Below are 10,943 nucleotides of genomic sequence, written 5' to 3'. Positions count from 1 at the left end.
AATCCATAAAGAGTTTAATTACCACCATTTATAACAAACCTACTGATAGAAACACTTTTCTTAAGTATGATAGTTATCATCCTGCTCATCTCAAGAATAATCTACCATATAGCCAATTCTTAAGAATAAAGCGCAATTGCTCAAGAAACCTAGATTACATCCAGGAATCCCAATCTTTAGCACAACATTTCTATGACAGAGGATAACCTGTTAAGGTGGTGAGAACAGCTATGAATAGAGCCAATGCCTGTGAACGTGACATTCTGTTATGTCCTCAAAAAAGAACAGTGCAGAACTGCACAGCATGCATCCTTCCATTCAATCCGATTACTAAGAGACTTCAAACATACATTCACTTCAATTGGCATTTGGTCCAGGATCTGCCAGGCCTAACAACACAACCCATGGTAGCATTTAAAAGAACAAGAAATCTCAAGGACTGGTTGATCCACATAGAATATGTAAGGAGCGACAATAACAAGTGTCAATCAATGATCTTTCATACATCTAAGCCAACAGGACACCATCCATGTGGCCACTGCTCATACTGCAAGTTTACTCAAAATAAAAAAATTTTTCTCAATCCCAACACTGGAAAGCATATTCAAATCCAAGATTTTTTTACCTGTAATTCTGTAGAAGTCATTTATCTGATTTCTTGTCCCTGCAATTGGATTTATGTTGGGAAGACATCGAGACCATTAAAACTCAGAATTGGGGAACATCTTTGTAATTTAAGACACCAAAGAATGGGTGCTCCATTGGTCAGACACTTTGTTGAGAAACAACAATAAGCCAAATGATATAACATTTTGGGCAACTGAAAGAGTTGATTACTCAGCAAGAGAGAGTTATTCTGGATCATTTCTCTGAAAAGTCTGGGACCTCTAGGGTTAAATGAGGATTTGGATTTTTCTGAGTTTAAATAAAATAAGAAACAAAGGTTCTATATGAAACTTTGTTTACTGTCTGTAACAACTGTACATGCTAGTTAGTCACTGTAAGTACTACCTGGATTAGTAAAATTCACAAATGCAGTGATTGTGCAGCTGAGCTGATTTATATACTTAGTATGGATACTAGCAGCCTTTAAGTTTGGTTTGTATTCAGTGTGGGGCTTGGATAAAGAATTTGCATTGCTTTGACAGAGCCAAGGAGATATAGTTCCACAGGTCAGTACAGGGCAATGTCTTTGTGTTTTTCTGGGGGTATGAGAGAGTTTTATGTTTAAGCTGCTTTGTAATGGCTATTACAAGATTCTGTTTAATTTGAGCCATACAGTATGGTTTTACAAGATGCCAGTCCGATGTTAATGATCAGGGATATATCATAATGAAAAAATTTTTTTAAATGTTTTTTAAGTGATTTATACAGAATGTGGTCTCTAAAAGTACTCCTCTGATGTTTAAGACCATGGTGTTGTCTCCACAACATTAATTTGAGTTTGTTTGAATGTTTTTAGCTCCTGAGGAAGGCAAGTATTTCCAAAACGCGTAGAGCACTACAATAAATTTTACTTGGCACCAGAGCTTGCCTCTCTTTTTTGTCTCCATCTTCTAGCCACAATATTTCCTGGACCCTTGTAAGAGGTCAGGTAAAAACATTGGATGGAAAATGATACAAATATTTCATACGTGACTGGCTACTGCATAAAATAGGAATTTAAAAATCATATTAAGATTCATCTGCTGTTTTTGCATCACTGTTTTACTGTGGTTATAGACTTGAAAGACGATGAAGTCTGCAAATAATCACTTATGGCAGAATGGAGAAAAGTCTACACAAATTATATGGATATAAATGGGGTCTTGGATATAGACAGGCACTGTAGTACAATTATGATGCTAACGGACTGACTAAAAGCATGCCTGCATGGTTGAACTTTTGTCTTGATTTAACATGAATTTATCATGCATCTTACCTGCCTAGCCCACGGAAGTATAACCAGGAACTGATGCACATATATACACTATCAGTTACCATAATGAAAACCATCCGTTCCAATCAAGGATAATGATGTTTTGACATGAAAATGATTATAATACTTCAGTTTGCAGTGTAACAAAATGTGTGCAGACAGAAATATTATCCTGAGATTTTCCTGTTGCCTTCTTACGTTGATAGAAACCATTCTGTTCCATTGGTGTCCTGAGTCCATGCTTTGTTACCATTGTTTAACTTCACTGGTCCAAAAGGTAATCTACATGTTTACACACACAGGCATTCCTGTCCAAACCTGATCATTATACAACAAATTCTGAAATTTTAGAGAGAACTTTATTTAAAAAAACTAATAATAATGATGATCATGATGATGTCTATCTAGACAAGTAGTAAAGAAGCAAATTACACCCATAGTCTCACAGTGGAATCCTATGTATGTCTACTTAATGAGGTTTATTTTCATTGCAACCTTACTTATCTAATACTTATGAATATAAAGGAAAGAAAATGTGTATTAGCTATATAACAAGGATGTGCTAGCAGAGGAGACATAAAAATGAGACCAAAACCACACAAATGATGAGAGAGACGGTTGCCTGGTCTCTGGTTGTCACCCAGAGACTCCAGTTTTTAGGGGTCCTCTCCGGGTCTCCGGGTGAGTCACCTTAATCTCCGGACTCTTAGATTTCATTTTTTTAAAAATTAATTTTCTAGGTGGTCTGGTTCAAAAGATATAAACCAAAATGTCAGCCACTCCCTACAACATCTGTTAATATTGGCTACTCTAATCCCTGCCCTTTCAGGTTTTTAGCCAATAAGTGAAGTCAGGGTTGTGACTGACAAGATTTGTTGACCCCAGGCAATACCTAAACCCCATTTCAAGATCTGAGAAGAGTTTCCTTTTCCTGCTTGTCTCACATCAGGAATTCAATAAATATATAGCTTACAGCAGCATAAAGAGTACTTTGTACAGGATTGGGACTTGCTTCTGAGGAAACATCCATAGGACTGCAGTACAACAGAAGATCACAGCAGGATCTTGGTGAGCATACACAGGAAACAATTTTAGTTATAAAAGTGGGCATGCAGGTTTTTTTCAATTTCTTGCAAAAATGGCATATTCTACATTTTACCTTTCAATTAATTTTTGAACAGAAGTTTTAAAAAGTGTACATGCTACAGTTATAATTTTCTAATTAAGGAGTCAAACAAGTTTACATTTTACTGGACTGTTGAAGAGGGCAGTTTATTTGTCTTATTCATAAACTATTTTGAAAACCTTCCCAATATGAAGGTTTTCTGGGAGTAAAGCTGCAATGCTAATTCCACATACCTGAGAGTTAACCCCACTGAATTCAGTAGGACTTACTGTTGAGTAGATATGGTTAGGATTGTGCTGAAAACCAATGGGACTTTTGAGTGAACATAGGAAAGGATTATGTTGTAAATCTTTCTATTATATGGTGTGTATGCATTTTTACTTCTCCAGTGTGTGTGTGTATGGAATACTTCCAACAACCCTGTGAGATAGGGTTGGAAACCAAGGCAGCTCACAACATGAAATAAAGCCATTTAAAATCCAGTAACCATAACAAAAAGAGTTAAAGACAGGTATTCAAAGACATTCAAAATAACAAAACCAACAATGAATTAAAAACAGATAAAAAACACAATAGCTTCTACATGTCTGGGTAGGTTTGCCTAACAAAAATGTTTTTAGCAGGTACCAAAATGAGTACTATGAAGCACATGTCGAATTTAAATAGGCAGGAAGTTCCAAAGCCTTGGTGCTGCCACACCAAAGGATTAATATCTTACAAGAGCAGAACCGGCAACATGGAAAGCACACCTTGAACTTGGCCTGGTAGCAAATCAGCAACCAGTGCAGATTTCAGAGCAGAGATATCATGTGCTGATAGGGTCTCACTCATGTCAGCAATTGTGCCACAGCATTCTGCGCTAACTGCAGCCCCCAGGTCAGGCTGTGCCTCATCTGGATTTCTGTGACCTTGGCTGACTGGCTGACAGAATTTTTTTAGTTTTGATTAGGAACCCTGACTAGTTGTGGAATGCTGTGTTTTCTGCCTTACTCATAAGAATCTTGTTGTGGTTGGCATTATTGCATTCAGGAAATCATCACTGTATTTTATTTTTATTTTTCTATTTGCATTTCATTTACCTCTGACCTCACGCCCTTACATCCATAGAAGCAACAACAGTGGTTCCATGCGGTCAGCTGAACCCCCTTAAACCCAGTGATGATGCACCTTGTTGGTTGCATGACTGTTTGTTTCTTGCCCAATAGTGGTAAGAGAGAATTCACATACTGGGAAGTGTGGCTGCAATTGTTGTTCCCATTTCCAGGTAAATGGGAACAGGATGGAAGCCTAGGCTTTGGTTTAGGGTTGGCATTGAAGAAAACAGGGTTCTTGTGCCTTTTTCATCTGTATGACAAGTAGAAATTTAACAGGTCAAGCCTTTTCTAGTATGGAAATGAAAAGCTTCACCATGACTACTCTCTAATTTGGTGTTATGCCATGCCCCATGGCAGCCATTTTTGTGACTGGTGCCCCCAGCACTCTCTCAAAATTTGAAATGTGTTCTCTGGCCCAAAACGATTGGTGATCCCTGGCCACAACCCATATTCCCCATCCCTGCTGTATTGCATCCTTAATTGGGAAGGGTCAGGTGGGATGATTTTAGAGCATTAATGTAACAATATTTGTGTAACTTGAATTTGAAGCCCATTAGCCTTACCAGAACAGTGCTTGCAGAGTTTATGTGGATTTGTGTGGTGTTTTAAATTTAAGAAAAACAAAAAGAATATTGGGGAAAATATTTCTCCCATTTCATAGTGGAGGCATCTTAAGTTGTCTTACCATAACGAAAGGGCAATATTACAGAGTTGCCAATAAGGTGTAATTCAAGTCTGGACTGGATCTTTAACTGATAATGCAAGGGGCAGTGTTAGGCTCTGATTACTTTTTTTCAGCTTGGACTTTTTTTCCATACCTAACATAATCCTCCATTTTCCTTCCATGCATGCATCTTGGATTCTTGCCTGTTCTTGTAAACTTTGGACTGGCTCTCTGTGGTTTAAAAATTTATGTACAGCTGATGGAACTGTGGTGAGTGAGACCCATCATATAGGAGCATCTGCCCACCTTTTTGCTGTATTGCTAAGCAATGGGAATAAGAGAACAGCTTTAGGCATGTGGCCGAGGGCACATTTAAGCAGCAATTAAGGGGCAATTCAAGCACTAATAGCCAAGTTGCACTGAGTAGGAAAGCAATAAAATAGGCTGAGCCTGCAAACAGAAAGCTTTTAATAAAGAATAGCTCCCTAGCACTTTGCCTTTCTACACTGGACAGACAGTTGCTGCAATTGTGTTTTATAGCAAGCAGCTCACCAGACAGGTCTAAAAAAAATATGGAAGGAAAATGCTGGAATCCAGCTATTTGACAATGCCATCACGAGGGTTCCCTGTAAAAAAGAAAAAAGTGAATGAAGGATGGCAATTGTAGAGAAAAGGGTTACCGTGGAAGCAACAGCAATATTCAGTGTTTAACAAGGTGATCTTAAGAGGATTCTAAAATGGAATAGAAAAAGACTTATAGGTGCACACAAGTGCTCCACAAACCACTGGGTTCACAGGTACAAACTATTAAAAGTTGTGGATTCCGTTGCAGAATCAGCTGACATTAAACACAGATAATTAGCATTCTGACAAAAGTAGAATCATTTTTCTCCTATAACCCATATATCAGTAACAGTCAAAACTGCTTACTAACATATTTCTGCAAGATCAGAAATTGTTTGTTGTTATTTAGCTGATGGAACTTTAGCAAGATTTTACCATCCACTTGACTTATGAACCATTCGTAATAGTTCTGAAAATGTACAAAACTTCACTTGCAGCAACACAGGCCTCTCAATCCCTTGGCGCTTGCTTTCACTTCTCAACTGGAATATAGCCCATGTACATCAAATGAGGTTATTTCAGACTGTTTATCCCACTTTTAAAGGTGCTTATGCTTTAATTTTAGAGTTTCAGAGTTAATGTAGTCCATTCTAATGCACTCAGAGGTTGTTAGACTGTGGCTGCATACACACCATACATTTAAAGCACATTATTTCCCCCAAAGAATCCTGGGAACTGTAGTTAACCTTTCACAGAGCTACAGTCCCAAGCACCCTTAACAAACTAGAGTTCCCAGGGAAATAATGTGCTTTAAATGTATGTGTGTTTACAGTCACAGTCATTTGAGAGAATTCCTTGAGGGGGAAGAAAACCCTGTCTGGCTACTTAAGCAATGTAAATAAATGTTCTGTTATTGCCAGCAGACAGGAAAGTTGAAAAAAATGTTAGAATGTGAGGAGCAGAGAAAGATTTATAGATTTTTTTTAAGAGCACCTGCTCACAGGAGAATATTTGGACCATGAAAGGCCAGAGAACAGATGGAATATTGCCAACTTAATTTATCATAATTTTATTTTCTCATATTTATATCCTGCCCCCCTTTCTTCCATGATGGAATCCAAGGCAGTGTATATGTGGTTCCCAGGTGGTCACTCCCATACAGGCACTAACCAGATCCAAACCTGATCAGCTCTGGGAAAGTGGTGGCTTCACGTGCCTTCGGAGCATATTTGATTTTTTTAAAAATGACATGGTCCTCAGAGATTTCATTGCCATACTTCCATTAGAAAATATACGTTAGTGGAGCATGACATACCAGGACTGTGGTTTATATAGACTTCTCCTCCTCCTTATTAAACATGTGGATGAAGGAAACTTGCTGCTTCAAATGGACATTTCTGGCATATTTCCAGCATGGCTTTGAATTGTACAAAGTTCAAAGGTTTGTATGATTGCATACAAATGGGGGATGGGGAGAGGGAATTTAGCAAATGAGATGAATGGAATTTAACAGTACTGTTTATTGAATGCTTAGTGCAGCATAATTAATGTCTGTCTTCCAGGCAAACTTGAACAAGCTACATTTCCATCTTCTTTAAAACCATTATGTCATGGAGTACTGATGTAAAACTTCAGGCAAAAAGATATTCAACAGTCACTAGACAGTCTGTTTGGCTATATGTACAAGGCTCATAATATAACTTTTAGGGGATCTTTTCAGTGTTGGCATGAGACTATTCCACCCTTAGGGCATGTTAGACATCTGGGAAGGGATAGATGGATTGGTTAATTTCGGTTTCTCTCTCATTATTCAAATCTTAAATTCAGTTCTCCACATTTCTGCAGCGATTTAGTATTTTTTTTAATCCTCATGAAAACTTGTCAGCATTTTTGTGTGAATTTCTTCTAATAAACATTTTTTGTATGCAGCATTGACAAATGTACACATTTTTGCAAGCAATTTCTCCTAATATAATACATTTTTGTATGCTATTTTCATGAATATATTCATTTTTATGAACATTTTCCCCTAATATATGCATTTTTAAAACATTGTTTGGTTGGAGAACTGCATCACAAAAGTCAGATAAGTGCAAATTTTGAAGGATGGATGTGTTTCAGTTCTCATATTGTTGCAGAACGTGTGAAGTAGGTGGGTTCTCCTTTAAATGCAAACTGAATGAATTTCTCCCCCATTCCTACACCTGGGTCCCCAATGTGGTGTCTGCAAGTGCCATGGCATCCCCAGATGCTCCCCAAGGTCCTCTACTTTTCCCAATTTCAACTTTTTTGGGAGAGAGAGGGGATTTGTTTATTTATTACCTTTGGGAAGCAAGCACTGGCTTCCAGCCATTTCCCCCCAAGAATACCTCTGAATCTTTTAGCCCACACCCATCCTATCTTGGGAGAAATGACGCCTCGCTTGCCGCGCAGCTGACGAGCGAGGCATAGTTGCGGATGGGGGCGAAGCTGCTGCCTCCATCTTTCAATGGGGCAATGTCACGTGTCGCGACTATTACGCACATGTGATGTGCAGCATGGAGGGGAGGAGCTTATGGGCCTATTTAAGCCCAGCTGCCCCTCCTACCTTCCTCTTTGCTTGTGCGACGTGGACAGCGAGGGACAGAGCAGCTCGGAGATGGAGCTGCAGAACAGCGGTTTTTTGCGGTGCAAGGAGCCTTTTGCGGGCCGATTTTGGCCTCCTTATTTCCCTATTAGGGGTGTGGGCTGCAGGCAGGGTGATCGCGTGCTTGGAGGAGCGGCTGCGGCTGGAATGGGCCTTGTTAAAGGGGCCTACTCAGCCAATCGTGGCTGGCATACACACACACGGCTGGTGGGGGAGGGAGATGCCTGTATTCTCCAGCAGCACCACCTCAAGGCTGAAGTTCTTAAACAAGAACTCAACACAATTATAATCTGAATTACACGATTAGATTCTATTGAATATAAATAAATTATAGATGCTGCATGGCTTATGATTAGGGGTTTTATACATTAAGCAGTGTCTTTAGTTTAATAATAATATTGGTATTGCATTGTTTGACACTGATACTGTTTGTGTATTTATTGTTGTGAGCTAAGAACTGCAATAGGTTAATTTCACCACACAGCATTTCTAATTATTATTATTATATAATTATATTCATAATTATAATTATAAGCCAATGTCTGGGAATAAGGGAATCACACATACAGTCTTTGGGTATAATATTAATGATGATGATAATAATAATAATAATAATAATTAAGTCGGGGTGGATTTAAAGCAATAATGCCACCCAAGAAAGGAAATGGTGTGTGTGTGAAAGGTCCCCTCATAAAATGCAGGCCTTTGGGCATTTTTAAATCACCCCACCCATACGCCTGGGATAGGTTTTGGTGTAGTGGTTGAGGTTTGGACTGCGACCCGGGAGATCAGGGTTCAAATCTTCCCAACAGCGGTGGGCTGCAGGCTTAGAACTAATTATGGGAGAGGAGGCTGCACAAGCCTTTCAAGCCTCAACAGGCCCTATTTCCCCCCCCTTTGGTTGCCAAGGCTGGGTGTGAGTTCAGCCTAGGTAGGGGGCGCAAGACGGTGAAGGATGTGGTTGACACATTGGCAGCCTCTCTTGGCCATTGTGCAGGGTTCTTTGGTTAGGCTTACGGCCTTTGCATGACTCGGGCCTATATTAAGTTCAAGGTACTTTATTCTATTAATTTTATTACATGGTGGCTGCTTTGGGGAGGCAGAGCTCTTTGGTTAGGCTTCTGACTTCATGCTAGGCCCAGGAATATATTAGGTTGAGGTAGTTAATTCTATTATTATTATATTACATGTGGCCTTTGTAGGACCGGGTGAGCCTTTTGGGCCTTTCGGTCTTCAGATTTGGATACTAATAGCGTGCAGAGATGACAGGGTTTGCTAGAAAACGTCTACATCACCATAACTTAGATGACAGTGATCCTTTTCCACGTGTCAGTTACACATTCCTTGTTAACTCTGAGACAGAAATTGCATTTATTTGAATTTGGTCTCATATCAACAACAAAGCATATGGCATTTGTTATATTCAAAGAGGAATATGTAAACTTCTGCAGGGAATTGAAGGTCTAGCAGATGATAATGTGGCTTGATGGGTCGATAGGAATAAAGAGGAAAGAAAGGCTACTTATTAGGCTCTTATCCTCATTTCTAGGATTTTAGACCTTACTAAAACAGGGGGTGGCCTTGACAGGATCTTAGACTATTTTGACACGGAAGCTGCCTTTTAAGATTCAGGCAAACTCTTCATTCTTTCTTGATGATTTTACAACAACATTTCTGATATCATTTACCTGAAGTCATATATAGCATGCAGCTTTTACATTGGCATGTCTCTTTTGATATGTAGGATATCAGTTACTTGAAATCAATATAGCATGCAAATTTTGCAATTTGAACACCTATTCTGATTGGTGCTTTGGAAACCCGCTAGGAAAAAGCTGCAGTGGGTCCAACTATTGGTGACAGCAGCATATCCTCAGTCTCTGTGCTTTGAGGTAACTGGGTTAGCTGCAACGAAATAGTAGTAAGGTGTAGGTACTACAAACTTCGTTTGCAGGCTACCCGGTTTAAGGGGAGGTTTGTCTGTGTTATGGTGTTTTCCCCTGTTGGTTTCACAATCCCATACTCAAATTCCCAGCTGGCCTCCATGGCCTCCAACTCCCGGCTGGCCTTCATGGCCTACAATCTTCAATCTGTTTTAGTTATGGCTGTAATTGCCAGGGACAGAGTGTAAAGATGTACAGTTGGGCAGAGTTCTTGGCCCCTTCTTGGCCACCTCAGACAGGTAGGGCCTTAAAAGGCAGTGGGCAAATTACACCTGATTCACAACCAGTCTTATTTAAGGGGTCAGGCAGTAACGGATTCATACCTGATAGTCTAGGAGCAGTGCTCTATGCTTCATTTAACATGGTGCGCGCAGGTGGCAGAGCATTGCCTATGGACTGCTATATTTCTCGCATGGAGTGCTTCAGATCCTTCTGGTAGGGGGCAGTCAGGAGACAAGTGAACTCAGAAACAGTGGGGCACTATCAGTATGACGGGCTGTTCATCGGTAGGGCAGATTTTGGGGTGCATGTTAGCACGTGAGGTCACAGTTTATAGTATGGATATGTAACTGGGGGTTCCCTTGAAAACTGGGAATATGGAGGATCCTGCCCCAGTGTTCACCTTCTGGGTATCAAGATTGACTCTGCGGCCCAGGGCTGCAAGCTGCACAGGGACATGCTTTAACTGTTGCAGATTAGGATCCTGGAGTTTTCAGGGGCCATGAAAGGTATCCTTTTGGTCCTTGTGATGTTCCTGTATTAATGTATATATGGTAAGTGCTGTTTGTATAGAAGATACATGGTAAGTGGAATGAAAAAGGAGGGGGGAGTAAATGAATGCTGGATGATTGGCTGAGTGTTCGAATGGCTGGGAGTATAAATGGAAGAATGACAGTTGAATCTGGGTGGAGAATCTGTGGTGAATCTGGGTGGACGTTGCTGGGTTGTTTGAGAAGTGTTTGGTGGTGTTTGGAGGTGGATGTCAGGAGCGTGTGGAGAAAGAGAGAG

General features: G+C 39.9%; 1 long non-coding RNA gene across 1 annotated transcript in view; it reads left to right on the top strand.

The window, feature by feature from the left end:
* Positions 1-1,084: 1,084 nt before the first annotated feature.
* Positions 1,085-10,943, top strand: part of LOC133384355 (uncharacterized) — an 80,682-nt gene continuing 70,823 nt past the window's right edge. The window contains exon 1 of the long non-coding RNA XR_009762526.1: positions 1,085-1,172. This is a non-coding gene — a long non-coding RNA (uncharacterized LOC133384355). The remainder of the gene's footprint in view (positions 1,173-10,943) is intronic.

This window comes from Rhineura floridana, chromosome 4 (genome assembly GCF_030035675.1).
Source record: "Rhineura floridana isolate rRhiFlo1 chromosome 4, rRhiFlo1.hap2, whole genome shotgun sequence".
NCBI lineage: Eukaryota > Metazoa > Chordata > Lepidosauria > Squamata > Rhineuridae > Rhineura > Rhineura floridana.
The sequence above is the reverse complement of the archived record's forward strand: the minus strand, read 5'-3'. Positions and strand labels throughout refer to the sequence as shown.